This window comes from Hemicordylus capensis, chromosome 2 (assembly GCF_027244095.1).
Source record: "Hemicordylus capensis ecotype Gifberg chromosome 2, rHemCap1.1.pri, whole genome shotgun sequence".
Taxonomy (NCBI): Eukaryota; Metazoa; Chordata; class Lepidosauria; order Squamata; family Cordylidae; genus Hemicordylus; species Hemicordylus capensis.
The window spans coordinates 61,188,643-61,197,267 of NC_069658.1; the positions used below are offsets into that span (position 1 = coordinate 61,188,643).

At 43.2% G+C, this 8,625-nt stretch overlaps 1 long non-coding RNA gene across 1 annotated transcript; it reads right to left on the reverse strand.

Annotated features, from left to right (window-relative positions):
* Window positions 1-4,066: 4,066 nt before the first annotated feature.
* Window positions 4,067-8,247, reverse strand: LOC128346794 (uncharacterized). Its single transcript, XR_008317201.1, has 3 exons — window positions 8,143-8,247; window positions 4,753-4,967; window positions 4,067-4,431 (listed from the first exon to the last, which is right to left on the reverse strand). It is a non-coding gene; the product is annotated as an uncharacterized LOC128346794 (long non-coding RNA).
* Window positions 8,248-8,625: the final 378 nt, after the last annotated feature.

The window sequence follows — 8,625 nt, forward strand, 5'->3', positions numbered from 1 at the left end:
ACATTTTGTTACCCACTCCCCCAGGTTGGAGATATCTTTTTGGAGCTCCGTGCAATCTGTTTTGGACTGGGAGCCTGGAAAAATCCAGGCTCTGTGCAACATCCTTGGGCTTCAGGAACATATTGTTCCCTCAACTTCCTATTTAGGTTTAAATAAGCAGCAATTGGTTGTGTTATCTGAAACAACCAATCTTGGCTTATTCTAACCTATTTGCTTCAGACAACACGTCTGTAGCCCTATCCAGATGCTACCAAAAAAAGGCACTGAACACACTTACAGCGCCAAAAGTGGGTTGGAAATCCCTCCCCAGCATATCACATACACACACTGCTCACACTTATGGCATTTCCCTCTTCAGATGAGTGTGTGTGTATGTGTGGCTCTGTGTGTGTGGCTGTGTGTGGAGGAGGTGAGTAATACACTGGTGAGGGGTACTTGAGATCTTGTGTGTGCGTGTGACTTCTGAATAGGGCTTGTAACTCACCTCAGTCCTTGTGTATAGATGTTGGGTTATCTGAAGCAAAGAGACATGACCAGTCTCTGCATATTTTGACATAAATCGGAAGTAGATGTCTGCACAGGGAAGGGAGAGGTGAGCACATTATCCTGAAGCCCAGGGAACACCTTGACTTTATCCAAGGTTTCATGTGATGTCTAAAATCTTCTAGGCAAGAAGGAAATCCATAGCGTTCTATCAAGCTTCAGGCAGACTTTCTTGCACGACCACACTAGCTGATTCCAAAAAGCTATCTGGGACAGTACTATGCAAACAAAAACACTTTTGCTGCTGTTGCAGATGCATGGAATGTTACATTTCTTTCCATGGTGTTTGGCAACACAGTTCAGATATGATGCTCAGAAGCAGTGGGTTGAAAGAAGTAAAGAGATCCTATCACTAGAGGGATGCAAAACATGCCCAGGTGACTTCCCAGATGACAAATTTACTTCAAAGATCCCCAGGAGTGGTGGGTGTGCATTCACACACTGGGAGAATTTACCTAAAAGTCCCTGTGAGGTATCCATACACAGTTCAGGTTTCCCCCTGTGCTTTGGAGCTTAGCCCAAATTACCCACATGCTAAAAAGTTCCACTTTCTATGGCAGCTTTTTGGGATACTTCAAATTACCTTTAGCTTGACATTTCTTCTGAGATGCATGGAGGGGCCATATTGATAGAGTGGTGACTTTGCATTTTTTTAAAAAATTGCTGGGTGTTCTTGCAAAATTGCTGGGTGATCTTGACCAGCACAATTTCTTTGTGAAATTGGTGGTCTTCCATAAGACCACCATCTAAAATAAAAGACAGGGGGGAAAGGATCTGCATGCCTGCCTCCATGTTTCTCCACCCAGCTGCCTGGCTTAGCTTGCTCTCCCCACCTCCCCTACAGCTGCTTTCTGGCCAGGAGGGCAGGTGGGGCAGGGAGGGATGGATGGAGGCTGCCAGCTGGTTGATCTTGTAGAAGACCCCCTAAAATCTATCTATCTATCTATCTAATTGTATTCATTGAAATGGAAGTTTTTAGAAGCACACACCACATATGTGCAGTTGGGGGAATGGAGAAATGGAGGTGTGGCAACCCACCTACTCTAGAAAGCCATTGGCCAGAGAAAGACCTGGGAGCATGTGGTATGAACAGTCCATTGGAAAAAATTGAAAGGAACGGAGGGGACACTGCATCAAAGCAGCCCTTTGCGAACGCCCTCAGCTTCAGGCAGCAGCTTCTATGCAACCAATGATTAGTCGCGTAATCCTGTTATTAGGCCTGCCATCTGGGAAAGCCCCAGGCAACAGATAAAGAGAAGAGGCAAACAAACAAACAGAATTCCCATCTTTGTGTCAGGCAGCAATTGGTAAATGCCCTATTTGGAACTTGGGGGTCTGAGTTCATATGTACAACTGTGGAGGTGATGATGCCAAAGTTCTAGAAAATGTCTGATAATAATGCAGAGTGTGTGGAGGACATTTATTTGATGTCCCCATCTTTTGCTTTGCTCAGAACGAACAAGTGGTAAAGTGCCTGTTAATGTTTGGCTGTAGAAATGTTGGAAAAACTATGTGCATTCATTGGGTAAATTCATTATTGCAATGTAGTATACTGAATGCCTGATCTATCCAAGCATCAAGTGCTCTGTGTGATATTGAATTAAGCTAGACATACAATGCAAAGTAAATACAGAGTTCATTTTGTATACCGAAATCAGTATGTTGCTAGCATTATCAGAGAATTGTTTGCTACAGCATCATATGTCACATACAATGGGACACCCATCTGTTTTTTCTAAATATAGCCAAGTTTGTTTTGCCTAATTTTACACCCACTTGAACATCCTAGGTTGGTACATTTGTCTTGGGCTCGATTATTATTGGATAAGTGATTCTGCTTAGAAGGGATTGTGAAAAATGGAGCAGAGATGGGGCAGAATTTAAAGCAGTTCCAGGAAGACTGTTGTAGGGAGATCAGAAATAAAATGGAGCCTAAGTGCAGGGAGTCCTGAAAAATATAATAAATAATGATAAAAGGAGAGGGAAAGACATTTGAAAGCATATAAGAACCCGAACAATGCCAAATCTCTATGCTATGGAAGGGTTTTTTTTAAAAAAAATTAGTTTATAATACCTAAAGTAGGGATTGTGTGATTATTGTTTGAGAAGACTGCATAGACTGAAGTAGTGAAAAAATATTTATAAACTCCTCACAGGTAAATCTTTGAAATACTGAAGGTCTGCTAATCTCTAGTCTGTGCTTGTCAGGTAAAATTGGCGGGGAGAGGGGAATGGCTGCATCCTAACTTTTCCAGATCTGAATTTCCATCCATCAGCAATGCTAGGGCTGATTAGAACCTCAGCCAAAGAGAAATGCCCACTTAAATAGTGCCCTAATGCATTTCATAAACACATAAGGGGGGATTCAATTGCACTGGATTGCCATGCACATCTGTGCCAACACGTTGGCTGGCTATGATCCCTGGGTGGCCACATTAGCCTTTTCTAAGGGCCCCTCCACACATTCATAATGCCCTCTTCAGACAAAGTGTATACCTGGCATTCTTCCATTCTTCCATCACACATTCACTGAGTAACTGCTAGGGGCTGAATGGGGCTACGATATTTGAGAGAGAAAGAGGACAGACAGGCAGTGCAAAGAAAATGAGATGTCACAGAGACTGAGAAGGGGGAGGATCAAGAATTGCTAGATCTCAGTGTTGCCCATGCTACACATGTCTCTTCCAAGGCAAGAAGGAGCCCACAGCTATTCCTCTTTGCTGCAAAGCTGTGCCATTTATAATGCATGAATAGAAGCAAAGTCTACCCATGTTGCATTCTTAATAGAGAATGATCAGAGTACATATTGCCTTATAAAACAAACAAGCAAAAAAGGTTGCTGGGCAATATCCAGACTAATAAAGTACAGGTGCTATGTATGTAGCACCAATGTTGCTGCTGGGTCCAGACTAATGCAACACCAGCACACATGGAGGAGGGAGATTTTGATAATCTCCCCTTCCCTCAGAAGAGCTCTGTGCCACCAGAAAATATGTCCTTGAGGGTCACAAAACCCTCAGGGACATATTTTCAGGTGGCACAGGGTGCTTCTGAGGGAAGGGGAGATAGTTGATGACATTTCACCCTTCCCTGTGTGAGTGCCAGCGCTATTTTAGTCAAACCCATCAGCAGCATCAGCACGTCTCACATAGCACCCACACTTGGTTAGTCTGGGCATTGGCCATGGTCTCCAAGGGATTTGCAATCTAATTATATCTCAGGAAAGTTATATAGCTGACAGTTAAGAGAAACATTTTATCAAACAGACTGATCTAAAAAGACCATCTCTTTAACCTATTTTTCTAATGTGATCTTAATGTGGAATTTCTTCTGAAACTCATGGCACATTTGATAAAAGGACATTTGAGTACTTTCAGAACAGGGTTGGACCTGCATGCTTTCAGGGAAAGATATTAAAGCGGTTTTGTATGAGAGGGCATGCCTAGCAATATCACTGCAACAACGGTCTTGCAATGGAATTACACTCTTGACTTGGTTGGCTCATCAGCAAACAATAGGATAACTCATGGAAGACACTTTTAATACAATGCATTTTCCTTCCATTTTTTTTAAAAAAATGTGAACCATACTGTTTTCTAAGGAAAAGATTAGGAAACAATGTGAAGTGATTGATTCTTCGGGTATTTTTCTTAATGAATTTTTCTTCAGTTTTTTCCTTTACTCATTTTTCTTCACTATCAGTGTTTGAATTCAAGAAAAACATAAACTCAGCCATCCTCAGAGGCAAAATGATCTTCTTCATTCATCCTCTTTTGATTGCTGCAATTAGGAATGGACACAGTTCTCTATTTCCATCTGTCTGAACCTTGCAGTTTCCTTTGATTTTGATTCCGCTCTCTTCCACTAAAAATTCCTAGATTTTTTTTCCTACAGGAAAAAAGGGATTTAACATATTTTTTCAAGTATTTTCACATCTTTCCTACTAAAACAGCTGGTGCAATATTATATGGAAAATACACACTTAAATACAGGAGACATGTATATCAGAGGAGTAACATTCCATGGAAGTACCACAAAAGTTAAAACTCTGATATTCAAGACTTAAATCTAACCCGAAAATTGGGGTTATGTTCCTGGGTTAGGTTCCTTTAACATAACATTGTGAAGTTCTGAATTTTCCTTTTAAAAATCCCTGCAATGTTGTGTTATTTATCATCACTTAGGGCTGATCGAAAGGCCTATTTTTACCTCCTTACGTTACTCTTGAAGCTTCTTCTACTGACACCTCAAGTGCTGTGCAGAGTGATGCTATCAGAGGTACCCTTTAACCTGCCAGTCCCAACGTGCGGTGGTGGGGGCATCTTTACTGGGAGCTTGCATCAAGGTTGAGACTGCAGGAAACTCATGGAAGAACTGGTAAAATCAGATGCTTTCAAATATGTTGGGGTTTTTTCCCCCCATACCTACATGATGATATCACATATGGATTCAGATTACGCATGCTTAGATATTAGTGTCGACATGTACCCAGAAATATACCCCATCAATCATTTTACCTTTGTGAGAGAGGACATACCTCCTTAGAGCAGGAGTCTACATTTCTCAGTGGTAGAATTTGTGATCACTTATCTATAATACACTTTGAAGCTATTCTCACGCACATCTAATATTGGACTAGGGAAGCCCAGCCTGGTTTTAGTCAAGTCTGAGAACCAATGGGAGCCAAGGGGCTCCTGGAGGTGGCTCAGTGGCAAACCCTCCTGGGTAGCGTGCCTCTTAACCCAGGTTTCGGGTGTCAAGCCTCCTGAAAAGCAGGTTAAGTGATCATGTGTCAGTGCGGCACAGCTTTGTGCCACATCGATTCATGAGTAGCCCCCTGATGGGGAGGCTACAACAAACCTCCTGGCATCAGGAGGCACTGGCTCCATAACAGAGCCAGTAATTGTCTGGGCAGCCAATCTGGCCGCCCAGGGATGACTGAGCAATCATCTGCAGGGAGAGCAGGTCAAACCCGCTCCCCCCGCAAACCCCCTTTAGACTCCTCACACTGCTCATGTGAAGAGCTTCATTATTAAAGAGCACACCTGCTTATAGGAATAGGGCAGCAAATGACTGCACATCAGAGCATTCAACTGAAGTATCTATGGGTGCATTCACACGTAATGCAAAACCAGAGTTGAAGGGGCCAGAGGTTGCCAGACCTGAACATCTGATGTCGGACAGCCCCTCCAAACTCTGGTTCCATGGGGAAAGCAACCCGAGGTTCCACTCTCCAAACTCCAATTTGAACACTTGGGTTGTAGTGGGTTTCACCAACCAAACCTGAGGTTTAATGCAACCTGCATTACATCTGAATTCTGAACTGTGGGCTGCGTTCCCTGAAACTGGAGATGAGGGAGGAAGTTCCTCCCTCTCTCTGGCTGTGATTGGCTGTATGGGGTGTCCTTCATGCAAGAACGAAGCTGGCACAGTCAGTTCCCCCTTCTCTCTGCAGTCTCCCTGACTACAAAAAGACTGTGCTATGTCTGAATTTGGACAGGAGAGCAGGGTGGGTACGGGGAGTGGAACCGCTGGTCAATTGGAACTGTGGGTTCCATTTTACATGCAAAAACTGCCTATTTTTCTTAGAAATCTCATGCAAGTTTAAAATGCTATTGAATACAATACATGTTACTTTCCCCACATTTTCACCAGTGGTGGTATATGTGGGAGAGGGGGAACTGAATACACTATTCCGCTGCAACCACAACCAGCAATGGAGAAGGGCTTCCACCATTAATGGGTGTGATGGAAGCTGTATGACACACTCCTAGAGTGGCTTGGCTAGCAGCACCCATTGTAGGCCAGTAGGGTCCCTCTCTTCCCTCCACTGAGTGCTGCAGTTAGTCATTCAAGCAAAAGCAGGAGCCTCCTCAACCATCTCTCGGTGAAGGCTGAGTGGTGAATCCAGCCCCTCTCCCATGTATTGCCACTGGCTATCATGGGGAAAAAAACTACAAAGCTATTCTGACCATTACTGAAAGGGGAGCCCAGCCTGGTTTTCAGTGATCGTCAGAACCCGTGGGCTCGCAGGTGAGCCCGGTGGTTCCGCAACAGCTAGCCCACCTGACAATCCCTCCTCTTAAACAAGGTTAATGGAGCAAGCACTCTGCTAACCTTATTTTTCTGCGTGTGTGTCAGCTGCTTGCAACCATGGCTGGCACACTCAGGGTGGGGGGAGAGGGGAGGGGGGACTCCAGGAAGGCATTGCACACTCATGTGGTGCCTTCTTGGGGTTCAGGGCTCAGGGCACTGCATGGCGGCGCTTCCCTTCCCCCAATCCCTGGAGCTCCTGACAGAGCTGAGGCCGGGCATGGGAGCAGCCACTTGTCTGGGTGTCCGATCTGGCTGCCCAGCAATGAGTGTGCGGGGAGTGCAGGCTAAGCGCACTCTCCCCACATGAACCCTCCTGGTGCTTCACACTAATTGTGTGAAATATATCTACAAGTAGTGCTATATAGACCAAAATGGCCATCACCTTTGGAAGGATTTTAGTCTTGCAGACTTTCATATGTGTTTCATAAAGATAATTACATGCAATTTCATAAGTTTGAGGAAGATGACATAAATAGATGGATAGCTCAACAAAGTAGCACTCTCACTCACACCATTGCAATATAGACTTTGCTTTTCTCTAATCTGGGCCTGTGTGGAACATTCATTAGACACCAGTACACAAATTCATCTAAAGCCATTGCAGCTATAGAACACAAAATAGCCATACGCCTGTTTTCAAGAAGATAGAGTGCCCTTGTAAGAAGCTATCATCTAGATATACTTGTCAGAAAGATATAGAACATGCTAAATTCCTACATCTTTAGCTGAATGTTCTGATGGGTCTTGTATACAAATTATTATTTTTCCTGTCTCTCTTTTGCTTTTCACCCTAAGTATAGTATTCATAAGAATATGTCAGCTTTTAAATTCCTCTGGAAAGACTGACATGAGAAGCTTGGACTCTGGGATGGGAAGTACAGGAGAATGAGGGAAATGGAATTTATTCTAGCAGATAACAAAGGGATCTGCGCCAGATGTACTAAACCCTTGGGTTTGGTGAAATAACTTTAAGTAAGGACTGTAGCTTAATGAAGCACTCTTTGTTTGTCACAGCCTTAAAGATTTCCAAATTTTCCCATGTAAATGTTAAAGCATTGTGCGTGAGAATCTGAGAGTCTGAGCTTTCCTCCCCCTAGAAAGTGAAACAGATGTTAATTGCACAACTAGCAATGTAGGCTTTAAAAACCTTTAGAGTATTGCTCCAATTTATCTTGCCTTAAACTCCACTTATATAGAAATTGGAAGGGGATGTTGTGTTGCTTTTTCAGGCTGTTCTCACTACCCTTCCTCTGTGGCATACTTGATCTACATCAGCTAAATTGGCCCTTTTCCTCTCGGACAAAAGACATCTTTAAGTAACAATCATATGCGTGAAGTGCTGACCCTGCCACCTAAATAAGCTAAACTTTACAGATCTGAGAGCTACTTTGCTTACTTAAGAATAAAATGCTGCTGTTCAAGAGTCTAGCTTTCTTGTTGCTAACCGCAGCATAGGTTGGTGCAGCTGTGATCCTGGATAATAACCCAATGAATGTAACATACCAGTTCCCAGTACTGCAATGACCTCCTCTGGCCTCAATTCACTGCCCACTCACCCAACCTTTGCACCTCCTCCGTACTTTAACATATCCTCCAACATCATAAGCCCGCCACCACTAATGTTAGAAAGTAGTAATTGTGCCTAATTGGTAGGGAGGTGACAGACCATTCTGGTAATGTTGTGAAACTGTAAGAAAAGGGGAGTGAGAGCATTCACAGGCCCAGCAGTAATTATCCACTAATTTGGCCTGTTTGTGTAGGGACAGCTCATTATAGCCCTTAAGAAACCTCCAAATAAAGAAAGAAAGTTGGTAGGAGGTAAGGTTAAATAATTAGTGTTCAACAGATTTTTTTAAAAAAATTCAAAGAACAGGATTAAAGGGGAAATGTGATGAGAATTACAACAGAGGATGGTGTAATATCCTCCCAGATGCAAGTGTCATATATTTGAAAAAATATATTAATCACATATGTGATGCCTAAATG